Here is a 13,653-nt window from a genome sequence, read left to right as displayed (position 1 = left end):
AGGGCCCAAGGTCGATCCCTGGTGAGGGAACTAGATCCCACATGCTGTAACTAAGACCCGGTGCAGCCAAATAAACAAACAAAATATATTTTTTAAAAAAGAAATTGCTCATTCATTCACCCTACAAATATTTAATCAGCATTGTTGGTCTGCCAAGCACTGTCCTAGGGGCTAGTAGGTAGAATTCCTGCCCTTGTGGGGCTGAGATTTGTGGGGTAAACAAACCAAACATAAAATCTATCCCACGTTGGATGGAGATAAGTGCTGTGGGGAAAAATCAAGCCAGGAAGGTGGCTGGCGGTTTTGGAATTGGGGCCAGAGGTTGGGGGGGGGTGCAGGGAGGCTGTCTCTGGGAAGGTGATGCTCAGTAGAGGCCCTGGGGGGATGGGGCGGGGGTGGGAAGCACCACCCCCACAGTCAAGAACATTTGTTCTTGACAAATGTGTTATCAGTATCTCCATGGTGGCTGGGTCCTCGTGTCTCTGAGGCTCCAGCATCCTGCTTCTGGGCCGGGGGCCATACCTGTGGCTCACCTGTCCTGATTTGCTCCTCCAGCACTGCGTCCTCAGCTGCCCTGGGAGGGTGGGGCTCTGATGTGGGGGACAGCGTGAGCTGAGGGGGTGGGTGAGGCCAGGTGAGTTGTGGGTTACCTGGCACACTCCCCCCATCCCTCCTGTGACCTCAACTCGCCCTTCTCTGTCCCAGCCCAGCCCTCTCCCCTGAGCCCCGGGAACCTCATACAAGGGCTCAGGATATCATTCAGGATGCTTCCCCCTCCCGACCTCCCCGGATGTCCCTGGGCACCTCTTGCTCACCCGTCCCAAACTGACCTTGAGATCTCCCCCTAGACCCGCTCCTCCTCCCCACCCTCTTATCAGAGATGGCGCCACCGTCTACCGTCACTGGGGCAGAGACGGGGCCTTGTCCCTGATTTTAATCTATGCCCCCAGCCACCGCATGCCACAGTCTCTCATGCCTGCTTCTTAAATGCCCTGTGCGTCTTTGTCTCGCTCCCTGTGGCTCCTGCCTTAGTGCCGGTCTCCCCAGCCTGCACTGGCCCCTCACCTGGCTTCCCCTCCCCAACTCCTCCCTGGTGTCTGACCCTGGTTTGGCTCCCTCTCAGTGCCCAGAACCTGCTATGGCTCCTCAGGAGAAAGCTATGCCCTCAGGAGAAAGCCCAGCTTGTCACTGTGGCCCCACATGGCCTGGCCCCTGCCTGCTTGAACACCTGTTCCTTCTGGGAACTCTGCTCCAGTTATTCCGCCTCACTGGCACTCTCTCCACCCAGCACATCCCTGCTTCCCTCTGCTCTATTTCATTGCCTATTCAACAACTCCCCCTCCTCCTCCAGGAAGTCCTCCTGGACTCCTAGACTTCATGAGGTGCACCCCTCATCCCCAGTGAGTCCCAGCCCTGACCACCTTGAGTCTTCACTGTCAGGGGGTAGGTCTGTTTCTTCAAAGCGACTGAGTCGTGGGAGGGCAGGACTAGGGCCGCTGTGCTGTGGGCATCACCGTGTCCCCCGCACTTCCCAGCACAGGATCGGGTGATGGAGCAAAGGCTGAGAGAGTGTTTGTGGAACTGGATGCCAGGGGCAGATGACATAGACAGAGGAGTCTCCAGGGAGGTCTGGGCTTCTGGGGATTTGCCATCTGGCTGAGTAGCGAGCAGAGGCTTTGGCTCTGAGAGTCTTGAGGACAGATCCTGGCTTTTGTCCAGACCCACCCATGGCTCCCTACCACCCTCAGCAGCACACAGACCCTCCGCTCTCTGTGGTCCTTGCACTTCCTGATTCACTCCCGGCTCCGTCTCCCCAGCCCCTCCCCCTGGTGCTCCCAGACACGAGCCTGGACTTTTGGTCCAATTGAGTGCTGTGGTTTCTTGAGCACCTACTATGTGCCAGGCCCAGAGCTGGGCAGAAAGTCAACCTGGCCATCCTGGGCAGGGGCCTTTGCCTGTCTGGCAGGTAGGTGGCAGGTGATCGTGACACTGACCTCTCTGGGGTTTCTCTGGGGGTGAGGGAGAGCAGGTGCATGGGCTCAGTGCCGTGACTACTCCAGAGTGGGCACTGGGTACTCAGGGGCCATCATTCATTCACCTTTCAACAAACATTTATTGAGCATCTCCTAGGTGCTGGGCACTGTGCTAGGTGCTGGGTTACAGCTACGAATAAGACTGGAAAAATCCCTGCCCCATAGAGCTGACCTTTTGTTCGGGGCGATAGTCAGCTTACAAGTAAATAGATGTAATATATCAGGTGGAGATAATGTGATGGAGAGGGACAAAGCAGGAGAGGGGATGGAGGGACCTGGGGCGCTGGTTTATGTAGGGTCAACAGAAGATGTTTTAGGAGGTGACATCAGAGTAGAGAGAGACTCAATGAGGGAAAATCGAATCTGGGGGATTCTGGGGGAAAAGCATTCCAGGCAGACAGAACAGCAAGTGCAAAGGCCCCGAGGCAGCAGTGTCCTGGTGAGTGGGAGGCTGGTGTGCTTGGAGCACAGTGAGTGGAGGGGGCAGAGAGGAAACATGGGCGGATCCTGCAGGGCCTTGTGGGCCACAGGACTTTGGCTTCCACTCTGAGGTAGGAGCCCTGGGAGAGATGTGAGCAGAGAAGGCATGGGCGCTGACTTAGGTGTTAATAGGATCTTCTGGCTGCATGTGGGGCACTGACTGTGGGAGGTGGCAGCAGATGCTGGGAGGCAGTGGGGTGACCACAGCAGTCTAGACAGGGTGTCCAGGGTGCTGGTGGTTGTTCAGTCACTCAGTTGTGTCTGACTCTTTGGGACCCCGTGAACCGCAGCACGACAGGCTTACCTATTCTTCACCATCTCCCAGAGTTTCCTGAAACTCATGTCCATTGAGTCAGTGATGCCATCCAACCATCTCATCCAGTGTGGTAGTCACGGCGATTAGCTTATCCCAGTTTAGATGAGCTGTGAGTGAAAAGTACACACCAAAGAGGTGATCGTCTTGTAATATACAGAAGTATTGAATCATTATGTTGTGTGCCTGAAACTAACAGTGTTGTAGGTCAATTACACTTCAACTAAAAGAAAAGACACGTAATCACAGTATCCTAATAGGTCCTGCAGTGAACAGTATTTACATTGTCATTATAGTGGTGCAAACACTAATTATTGATATAATTAAAAGCATGGGCTTCTTAGGTGGCACAGTGGTAAAGAATCTGCCTGCAATGCAAGAGACGTTGGTTCCATTCCTGGATCGAGAAGATCCTCTGGGGAAGGAAATGGCAAACCGCTCCAGTAATTCTTGCTTGGAAAACCCCATGGACAGAAGAGCCTGGCAGGCTACAGTTCATGGGGTTGCAAGGAGTCAGACACGACTGAGCATGCACGCGTGCATGCAGGCATGATAAAATGTTGAAGAGAGGATGAGGGAGGAGAGCTGGAGATATTAAATCTTCATGTCTTATAACATCTATAAATTTATAATTATTTTTCTCTTTTTTTAAATTGTATTGTAGGAGGCGATAGGCTTAACTAAACCTGTTGTGACAATCATTTCACAAAATATGTAAATCAAACCATCTTGCTGTGCACCTTAAACAGTGATATATTCAACTTTTTCTTTCTTTTTCCTTTTTGGCCATGCTGTATGGCTTAAGGGATCTTAGTTTCCTGACCAGGATTTGAACCCGGGCCCTCGGAGAAGGCAATGGCACCCCACTCCAGAAGTCTTACCTGGAAAATCCTATGGATGGAGGAGCCTGGTAGGCTGCAGTCCATGGGGTCGTGAAGAGTCGGACACGACTGAGCGACTTCACTTTCACTTTTCACTTTCATGCATTGGAGAAGGAAATGGCAACCCACTCCAGTGTTCTTGCCTGGAGAATCCCAGGGATGGTGGAGCCTGGTGGGCTGCCGTCTATGGGGTCGCACAGAGTCGGACACGACTGAAGTGACTTAGCAGCAGTAGCAGCCTCCACAGTGAGAGCATGGAGACCATGAGGGAACTCCCTATATAAGTTTTTTCCTAGTAAAACTGAAAAAAAAAAAAAACAAACCCTGAAAGTGAAAAGGAAAAAAAGCTCACAAAATATTGAAGATTTATTGCAGACACGTACACAAAGAATCCAAAACCTATTGTTCACTTTTTATATTGAGTCCATGTTTAAATGATGGGCACTAGTGATAAACAACCCACCTGCCAATGCAGGAGACATAAGAGACGTGGGTTTGATCCCTGGGTCAGGAAGATCCCCTGGAGGAGGGTATGGCAACCCACTCCAGTATTCTTGCCTGAAGAATCCCATGAACAGAGGAGCCTGGCGGGCTACAGTCGATGGGGTCACACAGAGTTGAACACGACTGAAGAGACTTAGCAGCATGTTGAAAAGATAACATTTTGCCTATGCTAGGTGACATAAATTTGGTTCACCTGTTTCTTTTTATTCTTCTTCATGTGATACTAGAACATTTTAAAGTGTATGCATGGGTGGCCCACAGAGGGGAGAAGTGGTTGGGTCACTGATATATTTTACTAACGATTTATGCATTATTTTGACATTATTGGCTTTACCTATTGTCTCAACCAGCATCACCCTCCCTCCCTGAAAACCCATTTTGCAGACAAAGAAACTGAGGCTCAGACCTTAGCTTTGGGAAATTGAAGTGGGCAAGTCTTAATTTTCTCTGCAGCTGGGACAAAGTTCTCTGACCTTATTTTGTTCACTCTGTCCCCTGACCCCTGCCCTCTTTTCTCACCAGCCACGTCATTAGTGGCCTAGGGAGCTGGGGGTGACCTGGAGCCTCCTCCATTCTGTCTCCTCTCTGAGACTCTGCCCACGACTGACAACGTTTCTAAGGTGGAACCCCTGGGTGGGGCTCTCGTGCCAGGACACTTGCCCCATCCTTCTGGTTGGAGCCCTCGCTCTGAGAGCTACGCGCTTAGCCAGGCTGAAGCAGGTTTCTGGACCCCTGTTTTCTGTTCCCCTTATCTCTCCAGGGCGAGGCTGTGGGTGCTGTAATATTTACTCAGGGATCTGACTTCAGGGTGTGGCTTCCTGTGCCAGCTTGGCAAGGTCTGGGCTTGGTCTTGGAGAGGCCGTTGTTGGGGAGAAAGAACTCCATGTCCCCTTAATTCCTCACCCTCGGAAGAACGTCCAGGCTACTGTGCCTGGTGGGCGGTGGACAGTGGACCGGAGGGGCCAGCCTCAGACCTTCGCCTTGGCTGTTCCCGTTGCCTGGATACCTGTCCAGCTCCCTGCCCCCATCCCAGTCTCACCTTACTCACCTGGGTTTTTCCAGGTCATTCAATCATTGAACAAATATTTATCGAACACTGACTACCTGCCAGGCTGGCTGGGGAGACAGGCAACATCCCTCTCCTTGTGGGGCTAAATCCTATTGGAGGGAGACGGGTTATAATGGAAAGACTGATAGAGAATATCATGTCAGGTGGAGACAAGTGTTATAAAAATATGAGATAGGGCCAGAGGATCGGGAGTGGCAGCGGTTGCTCTGTTGGTAGGGAGGTCAGGGAGTCTTTCTAGGAGGTGATGTTTGAGCTGAGACCTGAAAGAGGAGACCAAGGAAGACTCTGACTATCTAGGGGCGCTGTGTTTTCGGCAGAAGTCTTGGGCTTCCCAGGTGGCTCAGTGGTAAAATCCCCCTGCCAGTACTGGAGACTCAAGAGACGCGGGTTGGATACCTGGGTTGGGAAGATCCCCTGGAGAAGGAAATGGCAACCCACTCCAGTATTCTTGCCTGGGCAAAATCTTGTGGACAGAGGAGCCTGGCAGGCTACAGTCCATGGGGTTGCAAAAGAGTCCGACGTGACTTAGTGACTAAATAACAATGGGCAAGTGCAAAGGCCCTGAGGCAGCAAGGGCCAGGATGAGTGTGAGGAAGGCAAGGAGACGGGGTGTGGCTGGAACTGGGTGAGACAGGACAGTGGGAGGAGCTGGTTATAAGAGGTGGGGGCCTTCCCTGGTGGGCCAGCGGTTAAGACTCTGCGTTTCCACTGCAGGGGGCACAAGCTCAATACCTGGTCGGAGAACCAAAACCCCTAACTAAAATCCCACGTGCCATGTGGCACAGCCAAGAAAAAAGTGTAAAAAGGAGCAGGGGACCCAGAACAGGGCCCTTTGGACACAAGATGGCCAGTTATAGACGAGTCACGTGATGGTAGGGCTGAACTTGGGATATGAGCCAATGAGGAACAGAGTGGGTGAAGTGAGTGAAAGTCGCTCCGTCGTGTCCGACTCTTTGCCACCCCGTGGACTGTAGCGCACCAGGCTCTCCTCTGTCCATGGGATTCTCCAGGCAAGAATACTGGAGTGGGTTGCCATTCCCTTCCCAGAAGGGAAGGGTTTAGGTGTAGGGTGAGGGGCCACAGCGGGCCAGGTTGGCACGAGTGAGGGGATGGGTTTTTCTGGAAGGTGGTTGAGGCCTGTAAGCGAAGGGCAGAATTAGGGAGGTGGAGGGGAGCAGAGAGAGTGTTGGGGCTCTCTGGGGACCCCAAAAGGGCAGAAAGGGCCTGGGAGGGGCGACTTGGCTAAGTGTCCTTACTCTCTGGGCCTCATTTTTCCCCATCAAGAGTATGGGAAGGGGCCGGACTTGGATTTTGAGTTATGATTAAAAGCAATTTAAAAGCTTTGGAAAACTTTAAATTTTACATGCTCATCCAAAGCAGAGGGCAGAACAACGCCCTTCCCCCGAGCTCGGGCCAATCTCGTTTTTGTCCCTACCCATGCTCTTCTCTCATTTGATTTTGAAAGCAAATCCCAGCCACAGAATTGTTTTTATTCACACTTCAGTCTGTATCTCTAAAAGGTTCAGTTCAGTTCAGTTGTTCAGTGGTGTCCAACTCTTTGCGACCCCATGGACCACAGCACTCCAGGCTTCCCTGTCCATCACCAACTCCAAGAGTGTGCACAAACTCATGTCCATTGAGTTGGTGATGCCATCCAACCATCTCATCCTCTGTCGTCCCCTTTTCCTCCTGCCTTCAATCTTTCCCAGCACCAGGGTCTTTTCAAAAGGTAAGGACTCATTAAAAAGGTAAGGACTCATTAAAAAAAAATACTCACAATGTCATTGTTTCACCTAAAAAGTGAAAACAAAACCAACAGTGAACAATTTCTTAGTATCGTCATATACCCAATATGTCCAAATTTCCAGTCACCTCCTGAACGTCATAATGTCTTTGCTAGCTTCATTGGGGGGCATACTTTCCATCCCATAATATTCACCTTGGAATATTCATCCCATAACATTCATAATATGCGGCCATTCCCCAAATATAGTTTTAGAAACGTTTCATCACCCCTCAAGGGTTTCCCTGTGCCAAGATCCAAAAATGGCTCAATATTTTGAAGTGTTTGCTTCACTTCAGGTGTGTTTGCTTCCATTCAGTGGAATGCTTTCCTCAGATGAAATTGTCTGTGGAACCCCAGTGCATCCAGCAGATAAAAGTACCTCGGGGCTCGACTCAGCCCCCTCTCCCAAGTAGAGGATCCAACCTGCAACCCCGTCAAAGGTGTGGAGGGTGGTGAAGGGGCGTCCACACCTCTGAGGCCAGGCTACTCGAACCGTCTGACCCCGGCCAACTCTTTCAGAGTGCAATGCCCTTTTGCACACAAAGGGGTTGAATTTGGGAGAGAAGGGTTTTCCCCATGAATCATTATCATTCTTGGTCATGGCCCAGTGCACTTCCTTCCCCACGCAGCCACTTCCTCGTTTGTAAAACAAGGAGCCACAGGCCTGAGAGTCTAGAGGTGCCCCTGGACTCGTGGGAAGTAGGTGGTGGTGGGCAGTGACCCCTAGTGGACAGAGATGGGGTCGAGCGCGTCAAGGAGCCGGGGGGCTCCCAGTCCCAGCCAAGGACATTAGTCTCTTCCTAACAGGGCCAAAAACTGAGCCAGTGCCTGAAATTCCAGCATCAGCGATACCTCCTTCGGATTTAGGCATTCCCCTCTGCTTGGACGCGCAGATCCCAGCATTTGAGTGGGTGTGGGTTACATCCTGGTCCCTCGTCCTTTCAGACTGGAATGGTGCAGAGGATAAAGCTTGGAGTTAGAAAGTCTTTGGTTCCATTCCCAGTTTGTCCCTTTACAGCCTGTGTGACCTGACCTTTTTCTTTTTTGGTTGCAGGCTCTCCAACCAGGGATTGAACCCATGCCCCCTGCAGTGGAAGCTCGGAGTCCTGAGCGCCAGGGAAGTCTCTTACTTGACTTTTCTTAGCCTCTGTTTCTGCATCTATAAAATAGGAGGAATCATAGTACTTGCCTCATGAAACTGTTTTGAGGATAAAATAAATAAGGCTGCCGTCTATGGGGTCGCACAGAGTCGGACACGACTGAAGCGACTTAGCAGCAGCAGCAAAGCACTTATTGCATGGCGTTTGGTAAATGCTCAAGAGACATTTATTATTAATTATTATTACATTGGCTTCCATATTTCCTTCCCCACTAGACTTTGAGCTCCCTGAGAGTAGGGGTTAGTCCAGTTTATCTTCCTGTCTCTGGTGCTCAGTTGAGTTCACTCGACAGAGTTTGATGTATAGTTCAGTTCAGTTCAGTCGCTCAGTCATGTCCGACTCCTTGTGACCCCATGAATCACAGCACGCCAGGCCTCCCTGTCCATCACCAACTCCTGGAGTTCACTCAAACTCACGTCCATCGAGTCAGTGATGCCATCCAGCCATCTCATCCTCTGTCGTCCCCTTCTCCTCCTGCCCCCAATCCCTCCCAGCATCAGAGTCTTTTCCAGTGAGTCAACTCTTCGCACAAGGTGGCCAAAGTACTGCAGTTTCAGCTTTAGCATCATTCCTTCCAAAGAACACCCGGGACCAACTCTCCTATAGTTATTGCTCAATAAACATCTGTCAAGAGTGAATGGAGACTCTGGACGCAGGAAGAGAAGATACAGATAATGAGGATTCACACAGGTTCACTTATTCCACATGCATTCCTGGAACCCTTACCCTGCACCCCATGCTGAGTGGTGCTGGGACTCATCGGGTGACCCTGACTGTGTTCTTTGGGGGAACTCACAGCCAGCAGGGGGATAAACCCATCTCCAGACAGTGATGATGACCTAGCATGGGCGAGGCTGGGGTGGATAGAAACTCAGAATAGGAGATCTGACCCAGATTGGGAGTCAGGGAGGACTTCCTGGAGGAAGAGGCATCTGAGTCAAGATTGGAGGATGAATGAATGTGTAAGGCAGGTACAGTGGGGTGATATGGCTACAGGCATACTCCAGGAAGAGAGAAGAGAATACCTGCTTCAAGGTGAAGAAGTTCATCCCCTCAGATCACTGACCATAGGGTTGGGGGAGGGGCAGAAGTCTGAGAGGTAAGACTGAGGGGCCCCCAGGAGGCAGACCCCGCAGGAGGTTGAAAGCTGTGGTGACTGTAGAGAGGATGGAAGGCCTAGCTCAGGACATTAGGGGGCAGGGTCCGCTGCCTGCCTCAGTGAGACCGAGGAAGGGAGGCATCCACGTTTCGGGGTCTGGGCAGCCGTGTGGACTCCATAGGCGCCCAGAGGGGCAAAGAAAGGGGGCGAGGCTGGAGGCAGGTGGATGCGCGGCACCACTCCGCCCGGCACTGGCCTGTGGGCCTGCGCGGCCCTCTGCTGCCCCCTGCTGGCTCTGCTTTGACTCGCGTCCTGCCTGCAAGTCTTGGCAACCAGGATGGGTCCAGAAAGCCCAAACCCAACCAGGGACAAAGAGGGTATCACCTGGGCAGCCGTGCCGCAGGGCGCACCCCAGTCACTGTCCCCAGTCTAACAGGACCGACTCGGATCTTCCGCTGCCTTCCCCTGCTGGCACGCTGAACTAAACTCAAGACTGGCCTCCCAAACCACCCCCGTTTCTTTCTTTTTAAAAAAGTGTTATTGAGGTGCAACACACATACCAAGTATTAAGTGTGTTCCTAGAGTTGTACAGCCATCACCACAATCAACCTTAGAACATTTCCATCACTCCCCAAAAGAAACCCTGTCTCCATTAGCAGTCATTCCCCATTCTCTCTCCCGCCCAGTCCCCTGCCCAATACCAATCTGTTTTCTGTCTCTCTGGATGTGCCTGTTCCGGATATTTCATTCGTGTGCCCATGGACGGAGGAGCCTGGTAGGCTGCAGTCCATGGGGTCGCTGGGAGTTAGCGACTTCACTTTCACTTTTTACTTTCATGCACTGGAGAAGGAAATGGCAACCCACTCCAGTATTCTTGCCTGGAGAACCCCAGGGACAGGGGAGCCTGGTGGGCTGCCACCTATGGGGTCGCACAGAGTTGGACACGACTGAAGCGACCTAGCAGCAGCAGCAGTCATCCGCTGGGTGGTCTTTGGAGTCTGGCTTCTTTCACTTAGCATAGTGTTCTCAAGCTTCCTCCAGTTGTAGTGTGGATCAGTGTTTCATTCCATGTATTTACTTATTTGTGGTTTTGCTGGGTCTTTCTCGTTGCTGCGCGGGCTTGCGTCTAGCTGCAGCGAGGAGGGGCTGCTCTCTAGTTGCAGTGCCCAGCCTTCTCACTGTGGTGGCTTCTCTTGTTGCAGGGAATGGGCTTCAGTAGTTGTGGCGCATGGGCTTAGTTACTCCTTGGTATGTGGGATTTTCCCGGACCAGGGATCGAACCTGTGTCTCCTGCATTGGCAGGCAGATTCCTTACCACTGAGCCACCAGGGAAGTTCCTATTTCATCCCTCTATGGGTAGATCACATTATGCTTATCCATTCACCTGCTGATAGCAAGTTGGGTTGTTTTAATTTTCAGCTGTTATGAATAACACTACTATGAACATTTGTGAACACGTTTCTGTGGGGATGTATGTCTTCATTTCTTGCAAACCTTGCCCTCTTGCAGCTTGGATGGTGCCACTGTCTCCTACCCCTCAGTGGCAAACCAGGCACCTGGGCACTCTGGTACCCTGGCTTCCTCAGTGCCTGTTTCCTTCTCCCTCGTAGCCCCTCTCCCTCATCCCCCTCAGACATTACCTTCAGCGCTGCTTGCTGTCAGCTCTCTGAGGGCAGGGATCTCTGTATGCGTTCTTCACAAGTGTCTCCTCAGAGCCTAGAACGGCCGCACACAGCAGGTGATCGATTAATGTTTGCTGAACAGATGAATGGACACATTGTTGACAACACCCTTCTCCTTCATCTGCCTCATCTAATCCGGGATAAAATTATATAATATCAATATTTCATTCTAAATATCTTCCAGCTCTGTGCACTTCTTCCCCAGCCACCCCCTCCACCCTGGTCTAGCTCTTGCTGAAAGAATGTGCGAGTCACTGAATGAATAGATGGGGTGAGGCAGACCCGCCAGAGAATTTCTCTCTAGAAAGCATAGTGGGTGAGAGCGTGGGCTCGGACATGAATCCTGAAGGTGTATTGACTGAGCTAGTCACATATATTTTGATTCTCCATATTCTGGGTATGAGGACTTCTCTAGAGGCTCAGCAGTAAGAGAATCCGCTTGGCAGTGCAGGAGCCACAGGAGACAGGGGTTCAATCCCTGGGTTGGGAAGATCCCTTGGAGGAGGGCATGGCAACCCAGTCCAATATTCTTGCCTGGAGAATCCCATGGACAGAGGAGACTGGCAGGCTACAGTCCAAGGGATGCAAAGAGCTGGTCACAACTGAAGTGACTTAGAATGCACGCACACACATATTCTGGGTATTGGCTTCCTCGGTGGCTCAGTGGCTAAGACTCTGCACTCTCAAGGCAGGGGGCCCGGGTTTGAGCCCTGGTCAGGGAACTCAAGCCCACAGGCTGCAACTAAAGATCCTGCATGCCACAGTGAAGATCGAAAACCCCACGTGCTGAAAGTAAGACCTGGTACAGCCAAATAAATAATGTTAAAAAAAAGAAGAGAGAGAGAGACGAACCTTTTGATGTTCTAAGCCATGGAACGAGTGGGGTTGCTTGTTGCTGCAGCATAACCCAGCCCATCCTGAAGCATCACTGGTCTTTCCTTATGCTTGATGCGTGACCTTGAGGCAGTCACTCCACCTCTCCGTCAGCAAAATGGGAATATACTAGTCCCAGCCTCCCGGAGGTGTTCTGAGAACTTAAATTCAAACCGGGAGAGGCATAGCCTAGTCAGCAGTTGCAGCTTAGGCATCCCTCGACACGTGGAATCTTCCCCCATCGGAGATGAAACCTGTGTCCCCTGCATTGGCAGGCAGAGTCTTAACCACTGACCCACCAGGGAAGTCCAGTTATCATTATATTTAAATCTGGCTTCATTGTGGGGGAGGAAGAAGGAATGGGGCCCGTTTCCTAGGGCCGTAGTACGAACCTATATTACTCTGCTAGAATGGCCCTGACAAAATAGCACAGACCTGATGGCTTCAACAACAGTTATTTTCTCACAGTTCTGGAGACTGGAAGTCCAAGATCAAGGTGTCAGCAGACTTGGCTTCTTCTGAGGCTTCCTTCTTTGGCTTGCAAATGACTGCCTCATTATGATTTCACATTTTTTTTTTCCCATGCATGTGCATCCCTAGGGTCTCTTCCTCTTCTTTTAATGGTATTTTTACTTTAAAATTTTATTTATTTACTTCTGGCTGCACTGCACAGCTTGTGGGATCTAGTTCCCCAACCAGGGATTGAACCTAGGCCTTTCACAATGAGAGTAAGGCGTCCTAACCCCTGGACCACCAGGGAATTCTCTCTTCCTCTTCTTGTAGGGACACTAATTGTACTGGATTACAGCCCTACCCCCTGACCTCATTTAAACTTTCAGTTCAGTTCAGTAGCTCAGTTGTGTCCTACTCTTTGCGACCCCATGGACTGCACCATGCCAGGCTTCCCTGTTCATCACCAACTCCTGGAGTTAGCTCAAACTCAAGGCCATCGAGTCAGTGATGCCACCCAACCATCTCATCCTCTGTCGTCCCCTTCTCCTCCTGCCTTCAATCTTTCCCAGCATCAGGGTCTCTCCCAATGAGTTAGTTCTTCGCATCAGGTGGCCAACGTATAGGAGCTTCAGCTTCAGCATTAGTCCTTCCAATGAATATTCAGGACTGATTTTCCTTTAGGATTGACTGGTTTGGTCTCTTTGCTGTTCAAAGGACTCTCGAGAGTCTTAATCATCTCTTTAAAGGTCCTACTCCAAAAAGAGTCACATGGGGGATGAGGGCTTCAACATGAATTTGGCGGGGAACATAATTTATTGTAGAACAAAGCCAGTACCAAGGGAGCTAGAAGGCATGCGGTCAGCCTCAGAGAACTTACTCTTGAAAGCACTGCCATCATGGACGCGGGGGCTGTTTCATTAGGATTTGCAGGGAGCTGGGTGTAACAGAATCCCTGAGTAACGCAAGGCTTATTCTTCCACCTACCACACAGTCTTTGTTTTTCGGCTCTCAGAGGAAAAGCCAGTCTTTGCAGGGGCTTACATGCCCCGCAGGGTCTGCCCCTGCCCATCTCCCTAACCTCACCTCCCACCCTTTCCCCCTTCTTTATTTCTGCTTCTGCCATGCTGGCCTCCTTGCTGCTCCTGGAACTCACCAGGCAGACTCCTGCCTCAGGGCCTTTGCGCTCGCTATTCCCACTGCCTGGAATGTTTTCTTCTAGATCCCCTCAGGGCTCCCTCCCTCTCCTCCTTTAGGTCTTCGTCCACTGTTACCTTCTCAGCTAAGCCTCCTCTGTCCTCTTTGTTTAAAACCTCAATCCCC

The 13,653-nt window shown here is 51.3% G+C and overlaps 1 long non-coding RNA gene across 1 annotated transcript; it reads right to left on the bottom strand.

Moving 5' to 3' along the window:
- Nucleotides 32-2,968, bottom strand: LOC108637998. The gene is made up of 3 exons (XR_001919515.1): nucleotides 2,818-2,968; nucleotides 534-612; nucleotides 32-50 (listed from the first exon to the last, which is right to left on the bottom strand). It is a non-coding gene; the product is annotated as an uncharacterized LOC108637998 (long non-coding RNA).

The sequence above is a fragment of the Capra hircus genome, chromosome 18 (assembly GCF_001704415.2).
Source record: "Capra hircus breed San Clemente chromosome 18, ASM170441v1, whole genome shotgun sequence".
Taxonomy (NCBI): Eukaryota; Metazoa; Chordata; class Mammalia; order Artiodactyla; family Bovidae; genus Capra; species Capra hircus.
This window is presented reverse-complemented; position numbering and strand designations above follow the sequence as displayed.